Source organism: Salvia miltiorrhiza, chromosome 5 (assembly GCF_028751815.1).
Source record: "Salvia miltiorrhiza cultivar Shanhuang (shh) chromosome 5, IMPLAD_Smil_shh, whole genome shotgun sequence".
NCBI lineage: Eukaryota > Viridiplantae > Streptophyta > Magnoliopsida > Lamiales > Lamiaceae > Salvia > Salvia miltiorrhiza.
Window position 1 is genome coordinate 27,909,726 of NC_080391.1, and position 15,968 is coordinate 27,925,693.

At 34.6% G+C, this 15,968-nt stretch overlaps 2 long non-coding RNA genes across 5 annotated transcripts; one reads left to right on the forward strand and one right to left on the reverse strand.

Moving 5' to 3' along the window:
• The first annotated feature begins 5,978 nt into the window (after positions 1–5,978).
• LOC131026329 (uncharacterized) lies at positions 5,979–9,131 on the forward strand. Of its 4 annotated transcripts, none has more exons than XR_009102245.1 (4): positions 5,979–6,368; positions 6,539–7,268; positions 7,432–7,542; positions 8,661–9,131. It is a non-coding gene; the product is annotated as an uncharacterized LOC131026329 (long non-coding RNA). The 4 variants fall into 4 exon arrangements; XR_009102244.1 differs by having other exon boundaries at positions 5,983–6,368; positions 6,615–7,268; XR_009102242.1 differs by having other exon boundaries at positions 5,979–7,268.
• Positions 9,132–10,095: 964 nt separating this feature from the next.
• LOC131026330 (uncharacterized) lies at positions 10,096–11,954 on the reverse strand. The gene is made up of 3 exons (XR_009102246.1): positions 11,279–11,954; positions 10,400–10,562; positions 10,096–10,326 (listed from the first exon to the last, which is right to left on the reverse strand). It is a non-coding gene; the product is annotated as an uncharacterized LOC131026330 (long non-coding RNA).
• Positions 11,955–15,968: the final 4,014 nt, after the last annotated feature.

The following is a 15,968-nucleotide window of genomic DNA, read 5'->3' on the forward strand; positions in this document are numbered from 1 at the left end:
ATTAAATATAAAAAATATTATATCTTGATGTTGGAACTTATTGAAATATCCTAATCCTTGTTTTGATGATACCAAAATTCATAGGCCTTAATTGTAATAGACTAGAACTGTTCGAACTCAAGTGTTAGAGTTCTTTCTAGCATAGTTTGCTGTTCTGAAGACTGAAGACTGAAATTGTAATTAGGCCTTAATTGGTATATGCTTTCTAGCATAGACTAGAATTGTTCGAACTCAATTGTAATTAGGCCTTAATTGGTATATGCATTTTTGTGTGAAAGTATATGCATTTCTGTGCGAAAGTATATGCATGTAAAACATGTAATTTTTTTATGCATGTAAAAATCAGTTTTTCAAAAAAAAAATTTGGGGGGGGGGGGGGGGGGGTGGGGGGGTCAGTGGTCAGAAAATCAGTTTTTGAGAAAATAAAAAAATAATAAAAAAAAATTTGGTGGGGGGGTGGGGGGTAGGGGTGGGTCAGTGGTCAGAAAATCAGTTTTTAAAAAAATAATTTTTTTTTGGGGGTGGGGGGGTAGGGGGTGGGTGGGGGTGGGGTTCAGGGGTGTGGGGTGTGGGGTTGGGGTGGGGTGAAATCTTATGCATTTTTATATGAAACTTTATACATTTTTATATGAAAGTTCATGCATTCTCGTATGAAACTTTATGCATCTAAAATATACCTATTTTGAGAAAATCTATTTTTTTTTTAATTTCAAAAATTACATTCCAATTTTACCCCTCTCCAGATTTTGCATTGAAATGCCTTTATGCATCTTGATGCGCCACATGTCATAAATGTGTGGTCTAGATTTGGATCTACGGATCTATTATAAGCATTGGGATCTATATGATCCCATTCCTATATATATATATATATATATATAGGGAGAGGTTCAAGAAAGAACTATAAATAAAAAAGAACGGAGAACCATTTTCAGCCATTCGATCATCAAAATCTACGGTGGATGTATCATCTTGTTGGATGAATGCAGATCCTGGGTTCGAATCCTGAAGGGAGCAATTTTTTATATTTTTTTAAATGCATTAATTTTAATAGCGAATGCATTAATTTTTACAATGAATGCATTAGATTTGATGGTTCTCACGTTCTCACAAATAATGTAGTTCTCTCTAGAACCACACCCTATATATATATATATATATATATATATATATATATATATATATATGGTTAGGTTCTATGAACAACAAATATTCAAAGAACATAGAACATTGAACGTAGAGCTGTCAAAATTAGCCCGCCCCGATGGGCCGGCCCAACCCGCCCAGATTTAGGGTTGCTTGGGCTCGATAAATTAAGATGTTCGAAAAAAATCGGGCCTACAAAAGCCCGCCCAGACGACCCGCTGGGCCGACTGGGTTTCGGGGCTAAAAAGCCCCGGGTTTTTGGGCTTTTTGGCCCGCCTGATTTTTTAATTATTAATTTATAATATTGCTTTTATAATTATATATTTTGAAATTTAAAATATATAACAAGAATTAAAAACAGATTCATGTTAAGATTTCGCTTATATGTCAACTCATTAATTGAGAAATTTTAACTTCTGCATTCAATATAAAAAATATTATATCCTGATGTTGGGAACTTATTGAAATATCCTAATCCTTGTTTTGATGATACCAAAATCCATAGGCCTTAATTGTAATAGACTAGAACTGTTCGAACTCAAGTGTTAGAGTTCTTTCTAGCATAGTTTGTTGTTCTGAAGACTGAAGATTGAAGGACGAAGGACTGAAGACTGAAGTTACCAACTGAAGTATCAGTTGAAGAATCAGTCTGGAACTGATTACGTAATGCGTGCCACGTGGATTCAGCGGACTGATACTAAAGTCAAGTATCAGTTAAACATTCTTCCTCGGACTGAACCTCCAACGTTCAAAGGAAGCCACGTACTCCAAAAGTATAGCCGCATTAAATGCAGAGATCTCAGGATCATCCTTTCTCTACAGAGGTCATTCCTATTTGGTGGCTACTTTATCAGAGACGTCGCATCTCCTACTCTTCAACATAGCCGTTCTTACCAAACAAGGAACCTCGAAGATTGAAGCCTCAGCCCAAATTCGAAAAGCTCTCCAACGGAAGAAATCTTGAAGACGTTCTCCGCCAACGGATCTATTCAAGACCTCTCCTATAAATAGGGCTCGAGGATCACTTCAATCTTCACCGATTCAACAACATAAGCTGAAACTCTGCCAAAATTGTTTCTCAGCCAAAAGCTTAAATCTCTCCAAAGCTTGAATCGAAGAAGAGAATACCAAAGCCAAAAATCAGTCACTACTGATTACATACATTCTCTTAGACCTTAGGCAAACCCTTGTTTACCCAAAGCCTAGGTCAAAACTAACTCCAAAGAACTTGTTCTTTGAAGTATAGTTGGCAAGATTTCAAACCTCCCTTTGAAAGATAGAATCGAGTGTTTGAGTTGAAAAGGAGTTCAAGATGGTACTCTGACTCCGTGAGATCCTAGTGCAGGTTCGTGCTAGGAGTGGAAAATCCAACGCGAGTAAAGTGTTGGTACTGAAGATTGGATCTTCAGTTGATTCGGTTGTGTGCACCCGGCTAAGCACACGGATAGGTTTGCAGTGCACCAGTAAAAGCACTTGCGGAGTAAAGTTATTGGTCTGATCAACCGACCGTGGATGTAGGAAGTGTTTTCCGGACCACGTAAAAATCTCTGTGTTATTTACAACTTTCAGTTTTACATTCTTATTTGTGCTCTTTCAATTGATAAACTGAATACTGATTAAATGCAAAGAGAAACCTAAGACTAACAACGTGCTCAACAAAGGCTATTTCAAAACAAAGTTATTTCCGCTGCGTATGTTATCAGTCTGACTGATCTATCATCTGATAGTCAGGAAGACTTGTAACATCTCTGTTTTAGCAAACTCGACTGAAGCCTTATCGTGCATCAGTTAAGTTCCAGTGACTTAACTGATAACTCATTACTGAAGAGTATTTCAGTATCAGTCGTCAACCTTGTTTGGTCAAAATTCCTTTCAGTTAACAGGCATCTAAGTTTGCGTGTAAAGTTTCATTTTGATCTCTATCTTGAGATCCCACTGTTTTTGAGTAAAAATAGCCTATTGGTGTATTCCCCCCCCCCATACACCTATTCGAGACCCTCCTAACACTTGAATTAAATACTTGGTATAAATTAATGATATATATATATATATATATATATATTCATATTTCATTCATTTAAATTATTTATTTTTATGAACCCTTTCATGTTATAATGGTTAAAACAATTCTATTAATTTTGAGTTTGCTTAATATATTTGCTAGCTATTAGAACTTTAAATTTGTTTTAATACTTTTAAGTGTTATTTAATAAAATATATCTATTGTGGGATTTTCATTTATTTTTTGTTGAGTTTTAACTTGCAATAGTATGATTTAATATTTTTATTTTATCTTTAATTATATTTGTGAATTGATGATTTGATTTGATGTTAATTAGTCGATTTAATTTATCTATTTTTTTTTTATCATTTTTATAGCAAAAAAATAGAATTTAATAGGAAAAAAAATAATTGGGCGGGTTTGGCCCGACCGCCCGATGGTCCGATAGGGGTGGGGTTGAACTTGCTATTTTGAGGCCCGATCTTATTTCGGGCTGGCCCGGCCCGACCCGGTAATAATTCAAAAGTCGAATGGCAAGCCCGGCCCGACCCATTTCACAGCTCTAATTGAACATGTCAGTAATTCCCCTTGAACGTTAAACGTTCGAAACAGTCATTTCATTGAATATAGCTGTTGAACACATAGGGGGTCGAATCCCATAACCCCCAAAAATTCAATGTTTATTCACGCCTATGTTCTACGAAATGACTGTTATGAACGTTTAACGTACGTCAAATGGAATTACTGACATGTTCAATGTTCTCTGTTCTTTGAATATTTAGTGTTCTCCATTGAACTCTTCCCTATATATATATATATATATATATATATATATATATATATATAGGAATTGGTTCAATTGAGAAGCTCAAATGTGTTGAGAAGTTGAGAAGCAATGTAATAGATGAACATGTTAGTACATTTTGATGAACATGGTAATTAGACACTATATAAATAAATTCTTTGAACATACCAAATACAACTGACGAACATACGAATCTATGTAATTTGTTAAAAAATACGTCACCGCCAATGATCGAACCCCAGATCAAACTCGTGTTCATAAAAACTAATTGGCATGTTCATCTATTAAATTGCTTCTCAACTTCTCAACACATTTGAGCTTCTCAATATAACCTAACCCTATATATATATATATATATATATATATATATATATATATATATAGGGTGCGGTTCTAGAGAGAACTACATTATTTGTGAGAACGGGAGAACCATCAAATCTAATGCATCCACAGTAAAAATTAATGCATTCGCTGTTAAAATTAATGCTCTAAAAAAAATTAAAAAAAATGCTCCCTTCAGGATTCGAACCCAGGATCTGCATTCATCCAACAAGGTGATGCATCCACCGTAGATCTTGATGATCGAATGGCTGAAAATGGTTCTCCGGACTTCTTTTATTTATGGTTCTTTCTTGAACCTCTCCCTATATATATATATATATATATATGGAGGGCTAAAATAAAAACACTTCTTAAAATATAAAATATAAACAATTTTCAGCCCTTAGATCATCAAGATCTACGGTTGATTCGTAACCCTATTGGATGAATTCGTGGTTCTGAGTTCGAATCTCAAAGGTAACAAAAATTTATTTTTCACAATTCGTAACCTTGTTGGATGAATTTATATGTGTTCTACATAAAATTCATACGTTGAAAAACATTTTTGATTTTATTTCAAGAAATGTTTTCACGGTAGCCATTCCCATATATATATATATATATATATATATATATATATATAGAACCATTTCAACCCTTAGATCATCAAGATTTACGATTGATTCATCACCTTGTCGTATAAATTCATGGTCTCGAGTTTGAATCTCATAGGCAGCAAAAAAATTATTTTTCGCAATTCATACAGTTACACAACGAATTCATACATTTTAGCTAGTTCGTATTTTATATGTTAATAAGTATTTATACCGTAGCCCTCCCCTTTTGACGAATAAAAATAATTTTTTAATGAACCTAGAAGGAATTTTAATTAAATCGCCTATTACAATATGTTCGTTGATTTCATTGAAATCAACGACTGTAGTTATTTTTAAATTCTAACACTTAGAGAGTTTCTCAATAGATGCTCACCCTATATATATAAGAGGAAAGTAAAATAAAAGTAAATCTTAAAATATAAATACTCTCTCCCTTCTTCAAAGATCTTCTTAAAGGAGGATGATAGAAATTTTAATAAAAGTTAATTGTATATTTGATGAGTGAAAAATAAATTTCATGAATAATAAAAATTATAAAAATAATAACTAATTGAATTATTTTTAAAAATATATTAAAAAGATATTTTGCGTACGAATCAAATACTCCCTCCGTCCCTAAAATAACTTCCTCTTTTTTTATTTTGGGACGTCCCCAAATAACTTCCTCTTTATTTCTTTCCATTTTTGGAAACCTACCTCACCACTAATAATACTTTATTTATTTTTACTTTTCACTTTTCACCACTCTCAATACTAATTATAACACTTTTCACAACTTCCAATAATAATTATATCATTTTTTCTCCACTATCAATACACTTTACAACTTTTTATTAAAACCCGTGCCGTCCCCAAAGAGGAAGCCATTTCAGGGACGGAGGGAGTATAGATTAAGAATAGTGAGACGACATAACATATTCTCTCAGAGTGTAGGCCACTACATTTCCATGGTATTTGTTTGGTTTTTTCCATCTTGCACCTAGGTACAATGTACCTAGGTAATGGATGTGCGACACGTGGCGACTCATCCAATTTAATTTTCTTTTTTTTTTTCGCCCCTTGTAACTCAACCAAGGTTCAAAGTCGGGGCCCACACGGGAGTTAGGTTTGGTTAATTCAAATTTTATGTTGTATTTCGTTTTATTTTTAATATACAATACATTTGTGGGACCCATTAATAGTAAAGCTTTCAAGAGAAGTTTCTATTCCTAAAAAATATCTGGTTTCGCATTCAATATATTTTGAATTTAACAAGTGGGTCCTATTTTTGTTTGAATGTAAAGAAGTTTGAGGCAAAAATCTCCCGGCAACATTTTTTGGGTTGTAAGAGTGAATGCGATTTTGTTCGTCATTCTTAATCACACATCGGAGTCCATGGCCGACAGGTTTCGCATCCTCGCCGGAGACACCTTCGTCGGAGCTTTGGTTGTTTTTAAGCTTGCGGGAGTTGTGGTTGTGGTTATTCGAGCAAACGAAGGTTTAAGATTTTTAACGTTGTTGTTGTTCTTAACGTGTGTAATGTGTTCGTCATTTTTTCATCTATGTTTACGAAATTTGGGCGGCATTTTTAATCTATGCCCCGATGAAGGTTTATGATTTTGTGAGGTTGTGGTTGTTGTTAAAGCATTCAATATTTTTTGAATTTAGGAGGTGGGTCTCATTTTAGTTTGAATTCGACAAATATTGTGCGAAAAACTGAGATCGTCATTTTTTTGGTGGGAAGCTTGAAGGCGACTGTGTTCGTCATTTTTCATCAATCTTCACAAAGTTTGTCAGCGACTGCTTTGGGATCCTTGCCGGAGACATCTTCTCGGCGTTTGAATGGTTAGAGTTGGGTTCGGCGTTGTTGACACGTGTTGTTTCCTCTCCCGGTGTTTCGGCCTTTCCAGTTCCGTGGGTTCCCCTTCCATTGTCGTTTCCCCTCCCGGCATTGGCTTCGGCGTTTTGTAAGTCGTTTCGCCGTTCGTTATTTCTCTTTTTCATTCAATTTTATTTTCCCTTCACTTGGTGTAGTTAGATATTTATAGGTTTTTTAGTTGCAAAATGTCATAGTATGTTTTTTTGCTTCGATTCGGTTTAATTAGGCAAATTAATGGTGAATCGAGCTAGATCTATGGGTTTTTGTTTATTGATTACCTAGTATTCTAGTTATAACTCAATTGTTGATTGTCGAGGATGGTGGTGGGAAATGTTGAGGTGCCACCCAAGAGAAAACGTTCAGCAAGGTTGATCCTGCTGATAATGATGGTGGGGAGGATGACGAGAGGCCAGCACATTGTCGGCGATTCTGCCCTCACCTGTGGCTGACGGTTCGACGATCAGGCTTCATCTTTGGTACCTCCCCTCCCAAGCTTGTTTCTTAGAGTTGAAATTGTCGGTAAGCTCCGCTCCACTCATGGAGCTGCAAAACGTTATCTAAATCCAAAAACGATGAAATTGTTGAATAACATTTTGTCTAAAATTTTTGTAGTATTTTTACTGAAATTTGACCTATATCTTCTAAGCTATGAAATTTGACCTTTATATATCCAACAATGCAGATGATTCGCGCAAGCTTCATCACATCTGGCATTGCTCTCAGCTGTTAGGGCTCGAGTTGAATGGTGCAAATAATCAAAGGATTTTGACTCCAGAATATACTGCTGATAGAGGTAGCTTGGACTTTTCTTTGCTTTCTCATGTGCTGAATGTGATCTTCTTTAGGGAATTCCATCTGCATTTTGTCATCAAACTTGAACAAAGTCATTGCTTTTAGTGATCACCCTAAGTTGAGTGATTTATGATAGTTGTCTACTAAGGTTTTTTGAAGGCATTGGCTATTATGAGAACACAATAAATAATTTTCAACTTGGAATAGACAATTTCAATTTCTCCATTGTTAGAAATCATTTTCTATTGCTAATAACTTCGACTAATTAGTTATACTTCTTACCTGCTGCCAAACACATAGCAGTCCGTGATTTAAAGTCATGATATAATGATAATGTATTAACAACTTCACATACTTAACTATCACGTTTGTATGTCGTTGATGATATGTAGTATGATTTCTAGTTTATCCGTTAAAGTATTACTAATTATTTTCCACTTTCTTCTTTTCACTATCCGTTAAAATTCTCCAATGATAGGTAATCGTTTTGGAATCTTCGTAATCTAAAAATCTAACTTGTCTAATTTTTTTTGACCAGGTAACAGTTTTAGTTTTTGCAATAATGATTGCATCTGCGGTGCTGATAATGACCAGCCCACTCTGATATATTGCTTCGTTTCCAGATCTTGTAGACTTGTTTGGTGTGGATTCTCTTGATAAGTTTCAGACTTTAAGAGGGAAACAGATAACAAGAAATCAGTTCCAACTTGTCATATTTTGATCATTATTAGTCCCTTCTTTTTATCATTGCTTTGTATACCAATGCATTTTATCGTCATCTATTGTTGTAAAGAACATGTGTGCTTCCTGAACATATGTTTTGTACAGAGATCTCGTGTAAGAACAACCCTTGCTCCTCTGTCGAACAACACAATGCATGGAATATTAACTCTGTCTACTGTTATGGCTGCTAAAAAACAACAATGGTGGTATAAACCATGTACGTGGACCCCTTCATAAAAACTCTTTATATTATCATTGTGTGTGTGTGTGTGTGTGTCTGTCTGTCTGTCAACACATGACTCTTTACTGCTTTTAATTTTAATTTTTGAGTACGTTTTCTGTTGAGTTCCTTCAGGGCAGAGTCATGGAGGCTACTAAATTATACATTTTATGCAGGGTTAGTTCAACAGAAGCAGAAGGTAATGATGGAGTATTCTGCACTTCAGATTCCATTAATGTTCTAATTTTTGGCAACCTTCAGGCATTGCTTTTAAGATACCTAAAGTCGGAGTGGATGTGCAGTCAGCTTTCTCGCGTGGAGATTCCATCTACATTGGATGTTCTACATTAAGATTAGCTGTGAAAAAGCAATACTCTTCCCAAATCCAACAGTTCTCTTTGCACAAACATAGGCTTTTTAGCACCTACACATTACCTGAGTCAAATGCTGACAGCCACTTCCCAGCATTGACCCAAGTTTGGGGAAGTTCAAACTACGTCATGGGAGTTTGCGGACTTGGATCGAGCAATAACTTATTACCTGTCGTTATCAAACTACGTCATGGCATATTAGCTATTTTAGTTAAAACTTGTTTCTTGGAGTGTTTGTGAGTTTGTTTTTTTGTTTTTCTAATGCAACAACTTTGTTTCTAATGGCATATATACAATTTTGTTCCCTCTTTTGCTTAATGGGAAGTATGATATCTGAAATGCTTTTGGATTGAAATAATATAAAGTGATGCTACTTTGTGATATAATCCTCCATTTGTGGGAACAGTGTTAGAAGTATTGAAGCAGTCTGTGTAAATGCAGGTAGACGATTACGCATTTTGAATCTGATTCTTTGGTGTTTATATGAATATGTGCATCTCTTTGTGTATATTTGTTTTCACAGCCTATTTCCTATTTCTTTTACTCATTTACTGTGTCCAATTCAAGCAATGAGCCTTTAAAATCTGAAGTAGGCAGCAGATGTAAATTTTCTTCTTGAAATAAAGCCAATTTTATTAGTGATAAATGCACAATCTATCACAATCCTAAGATAATATATACAACCATTGATGATAAGTGATAATCTCTGTTTCAATGGATTTAGTGCTTCAGCAGCCAAGAATCTCCATCTCAAACACCATTACTCAAAATAGAGAGGAACCTTGATCTTCACGAGAATCTCTGTTTCAATGGATTCAGTGCTTCAACAGCAAAGAATCTATGTCTCAAACACCATTCCTCATTCCATCAAAAGCTGCAAGAACTTGATCTCTCTTGCTCTGTCTAGCAACAATCTTTACGGTCCACGGCGTTTCTCTAGCACTTAGAAAGATACAGTTACTTTACTTCGACCAATAAATAGTAAAATCTCAAAATAGTTCATACAATCCTGCAATATCAGCAATGAGGGACAAATAAAATAACCTTTCCCGTAGGGTAAAACAAGGACAAAAATTAACTTCGCTTCAACATATATGAATATTGACCTCATAGAAAAATAGATAAACTTCTAAACTATCATTGTTATTAGCTGACCTGCCATATGACTACACATAATCTGTACTCAATTTATTGGTTAGGATCTTATAAAAGTAAGGCTTCGACTCTTACCCCAAAGTAAGAAAAACGAAAATAATATAAATAAAAGTAACAAATAACTCATATGTATGGTAATAAGATCATAGCATTAGCAAGCTGTACACCAACTTTTTGGTGTATTTTTCTACCTATAAGTGCAAACAAATTCTGTACAGATTCATGTAACGATGAAAAGATTGTATTGATGTCCATTATTATTGACGGTAGGGCGCAGAGGATCGAGTTTCCATTGTCCATTAACTATGAATTTGATCTGCAAGATAATGGAACACTTTTGAGTATATGACTGGAGAAGCAAGGTAGTCAAGTTGTGCCGACAACCTTACCTCGTATTTGCCCGGATACAGCTTCAAGGTTATCGAAAACACGCCAGACTTTGATCTTCTCATTCTTTTTTGCACCACATCAAATCCAAAAACACATCACTTATCCACAATGGCTACTCTAAAGTTTACAAACCCGGGTAACTTCGCTGAGAAACATGAGCACCTACACAGATTTTACAAAACAAACATGTGAAACATGTTCACCTACCCCATGACAATTGATTTAAGTTAATTGCACCAACTCCAACAAATACTCTTTCAATACACCAAAGAAAACAGTTCAGTAAACACACCCAACCAAAGAATTTGAGGATGTGGCAGGTTTGCAAACACTTCTACAAATTACATCTCATTTATTAATATCTGTAAAGATCAACTACATATAAAGATAAAAAAATCATCACCATTTTGGTCAAATCTAACACCTGTTCACCATTTTGTAATATTCCAATTCATCCGTTCCAGCAGGCACATTCAAATCTAACACCATGTTCACTAATCAAAGAAAAAATGACTACAATTAAACAATTATTATGTGGCAAAACTTTATACAACAATAGAACAGAAATCCTAAAATCAATTATTAAGTAAACAATCCATGGAATAACCCATTTGGGGAGTGTGTCTGTTTCTCCACAAAAATTATGTTCACATATTCAAAAACTTACCCAATAAACAATAAAAACAACCTCACGGAACACCAAATGGACGAACTCAGGGATCTCCTTATATATTGACACACAAAAATAAAAACCCTAATTGCATTTAACTACATGACACATTTCATAAGAGCAACAACGATATGCAGAACCATTTCTACAATACAGTTTATAGGAATTACATACAAAGATTTCATAAATAAAAACAACAAATGTCTACCAAAACTTCGCTATTTCAGAATCTCCTTTGCTTCGGCGGTACCGCCATATCGGAAATTCCCTCCGCCGGTGGGTTAACGCCAGCCACAGCTACGGGGAGATGTCGACAACGCAATCGGTGACAAAATTCTTAAACATAGATGCAAAATGACGAACACAGTAGCATTCAACCTTCCAAGCAAAAAAAGCTCCGTCGGGGCTTAACCACAACCACAACTCCGGGAAGATGTCTCCGGCAAGGATGCCAAAGCTGTCGGTGCCGGACTTCTAGGTTTGATGAAAAATGAAGCACAAAATCGCATTCTCTCTTCCCACCAAAAAAAATGACGACCGGAAAATTTTGCCTCACAATTCTGCAAATTAAAACTAAAATGAGACCCACTAGTAAAATTCAAAATTAATTGAATGCGGTACCAGATATTTTTAAGGAATAGAAGCTTCACTTGGAAGCTTTAACAATTATGGGGCCCGCAGATGTATTCAACATTAAAAATAAAACCAAATACAGTATTAAGATTGTACAATACTAAAACCAGCTGCCAAGTGGGGCCCAATTTCAAACCTGGGTTGAGTTAAATGGGCCGAAAAAATAAAAGTAAATGAAATAGAATTGCATGCCACGTGTCGCCCATCCATTACCTAGGTACATTGTACCTAGGTGCAAGATGGAAAAAACCGTATTGGTTTAGTTATTGTTTAATTATCCAATAGGTTGATTGGGTTATTTAAATACTTGTAATCATGATTATGGCATCCTTAAAGTGGGACTACTAACATAGCTTTAATTTAATTACTGATTGGGTGTCAGAAGTCAGTACTTTGTACAGGAATTGTTTGACTGGTTTTCTTTCATTAAATTAAATATAATTGGTAGGTTATGTGCATCCATATATTCAATTGAGTAATGCTAAACAGCCACATTGTGGCTGCCCACAATTTACGTAAGTAGAAAATAATTTAATTTATTTAACTTATTTTTTAAAATAAAAATAAGATTTAGTCATTTTATCATATTCTCTACATTATAGTAATTTTTTTTGCAATTTTTTGGTAACTTTTTTATTTTTATTAAAAAATAAATTAAAAATAAAAAATGCAAAAAATAAATTAAAAAATAAGTACAATATAGAGAATATAATAAAATAACTAAATCCTATTTTTATTTAAAAAATAAATAAAATAAATCAAAATTATCCTTATTATATTAGTGTGTGGGTGGCCACAATGTGGCTGCATAGATTTATTGTATTCAATTATCCTCTATAAATAACACGGATTCTACTTCTTTTTTGACTTGGTAATTAGTTGAACGCTTTTGACCATATATTTATTTATTTTTATTGCAGTTAATGATGTAATTTTTGTTATTATAATAATATTGGCGGTATCTTCTGTATACAAAGAAAATAAATTTTATTTTACGTGGCGTTGCGTAATCACTTTATTTCAATTTTCTTTCATTATCATTCATTTTATTTTTTAAAAATTTATAATCAATTTCTATATCTAAAAACTAAATAATATGAGAAGAATTAATTTGTTTAATTTGGTTGCAGTGATTATAATTACGTAGATCCAAAATTACAAGATAAATTCTAATGATTCATTCACACCACATACATTCTATCATACTCCCTCCGTCCCTAAAATAATTTCCTTTTTTTCCATTTTGGGACGTCCCCAAATAACTTCATCTTTCTTTCTTTCCATTTTTGGACACCTACCTCACCACTAATAATACTTTATTTATTCTTACTTTTCACTTTTCACCACTCTCAATACTAATTATAACACTTTTCACAACTTCCAATAATAATTATATCATTTTTTCTCCACTATCAATACACTTTACAACTTTTTATTAAAACTCGTGCCGTCCCCAAAGAGGAAGCCATTTCAGGGACGAAGGGAGTATAATTTATTCAACTTATGTATTTAATCTTTGTTTGCTTCCATATGTATATCTACACACATTTCTATAGACATTTTTACACATTTGTATAAGCTTTTCCTCATACACAGAACTTCACCAAATAATTTTGAATTTTTCTAACATCAATTTAATCAAGATCACAATTATTAAAAAATAAGAGATCGACTCAAATATAGATTAATCCTATCAAAAAAAGAATTTTTTGACAAATCAACTATTTTTATATTTCATCTATAAAAAAGTGTAAAATTAATTTTATTTTTTCACCTTCTATCTTCAGCTTTTCTTCCTTTTTGTGTTGTCCTTATCGGTTGCTCTCTGGCGCTTTCACATCTAAAAATTATTAAATAATCATACTGTTGGGGTCCCGGAGGATTGACTGACAGGTGTATGGGAGGAAATACACTTGTGGGCTATTTTCTGCAAACAAAACAAACTTAACCAGATTTCAGTTCGAAATAGGTTGTAGACTGATACTGAAGATACTTCAGTAAAGTGATATCAGTCGAGCACTGGGCTTAACTGATATCCAAGTAAGGCTTCAGTCTAGTTTGTAAAACAGAGTAGAGTTATTAATCTCTCTGACTAACAGTCGTCAGTAGGATTAATAACTCAGCAGCGGAATTTAAACTTAGTGCGAATAGCCTTTAGAAGAGGTTTTGTCACTTGTAAAACCCTTAGTTACACTTTTCAGTTAATCCAGTTCAGTTGAAAACAGTTTGGCACAAGTAAGGAAAAACTGAAAGCAGATAAAGAACACAATGATTTTTAACGTGGTTTGGAGACATCCCGCCTAAATCCACAGCCAGATTATTTGTCTGACAAACACTCTGGGCTTATGCTTAGAGGTGCACAGCAAACCTACCAATCCATCCTGAATTTGATTTAACACTTAGCATGCCCTGACACTTTCGTGTCCAATCAGCTAATACTAAGGTAATTGGAGCCAGAACCTTTAATCTGAACTCCCACTTGGTTTAACTGGTACCAAGGTAACCACATAGTTTAGTTTTCTGGCACTAAACAACAACCACTCAAACTCACTTTTCTCTCGGTTGAAAAGGGGGTTTGGACTCTTCCAACTAAGATTACTGAGAACAGGCTCTCAAGTAATCCATTCTAGGCTTAAGATAAAACACGAATTGCCTAGTCTAATAAGAGAGTTTAGGTAATCAGCTAGATTGATTTTACAACGTTGATTACTCTCTTCTTCGATTCGAAATCTATCTATGGAAATGTTGGCTCTCTAATTCGGCAGAGCTTCAGCGTATGTCTTCGAATCGGTGAAGATTACAGTTGTTCCTCAAGCTCTATTTATAGACGAAGTCGTGAATAGATCCGTTGGAGAGATGGTCTTCAGGATTTCTGTCGTTGTGAGAGGATGTCGCTTCTTGGGCTGAGGTGGCAATCTTCGGATACTCCTTTTGACAGATATTTGAATTGTCTTGTCCTCGGAGTATGGTGTTTCTGCATCTTTACACGCAAAGGGAAGTTCTGGTACTTGCAAGGACGATCTTCAAATCTTCGGCATTTAATGCTATTGTACTTGAGCATTTAATGCAGCGTGTCCGGTACTCTTTTCTTCAGTCAGATGCAGAGTGTCGACTGGTACTTGACTTAGTCTTCAGTTCAATGCTGATATTGAATTGTGTGAACATCTTCGACTGATGACTGATAACTTCTAGTCAGGATGCGTCCTTCTGCTCGTTCAGCGAAGTGTGCTTCAGTTGTACTGTCTTTGATCTTCAGTCTTCTATTCCTTGTCCACCTGATCTAAAGTCTTTGCAGTTTCAGTCAAAGCCTGTGAGGACTGAAACCCTTGGACCTACAATAGAGATAAAGATAAGCGAAGCATTCTAATGGTTTTGGTATCATCAAAACTGGTTGGATATCTTTTTGTGTCCCAACACATACAAACTTATATATTAACTCTTTTTGTTTCAAATTTCTCATGATGCTTGCGTCGATCTTGGCAGCCATTTCGCAATTCTCAAAGATGCTAGGAGACTTTGTTTTCGGGTCCCCCTCTGGACTATGGCATGGACATGCATGCTGATGCTCGTTGGTCTTTTGGTTTATGCGCACGGGAAAACTTGGGTTCATGTGGGGCGATGATTAAGCTGGAGTTTCGCTAGTGACCATATATTTCCTGTGCCAGTTTCCTTTGTGTGGGATGACATGACGTGGGTGATGATTAGTCCGAAGCTCACGACCATTGCGTCTCTTCTTATTTTCTTTTTGCGTCATGTAGCGTTGTTCTGCTTAGACGAGCACTCTTTTTGCTCTTTAAGGGTTTTTCTACTGAGTTTTCTTTAAAGAAATTTTAACAAGGCTCGGTCTTTGTCTGCTTTTTATGCTTTCAGGGGTTTTTTTTTATATATAATCTCATTTTAATAATATCAAGATTTGAGTTATTGCCAAAGAAATTGATATATTTCTTTGAGATTATAATATCTTTATTAATTATGTTTCTTATTTAATCTTGGATTTTATGAGATTTTAAAATAAACAAAAATATAAAATTAATAAAAACATATTAATTTTCTCAAATATTCACATGCCCTAGATATTGTGTGCAGTTTAATATGGTCTAAAGAGAGTAAATAACACTTTGAACCCTAAACTATTTGGCACTACCTATTAGTATATCATAATTATAAAAAAAAAAAAATATTGATCCATCAATTTTATAGTATTAATTGTACCATGCATTTATTTTTCAATTTTAAAAGATTGAAGTGGCTCGGCCGAATAACGT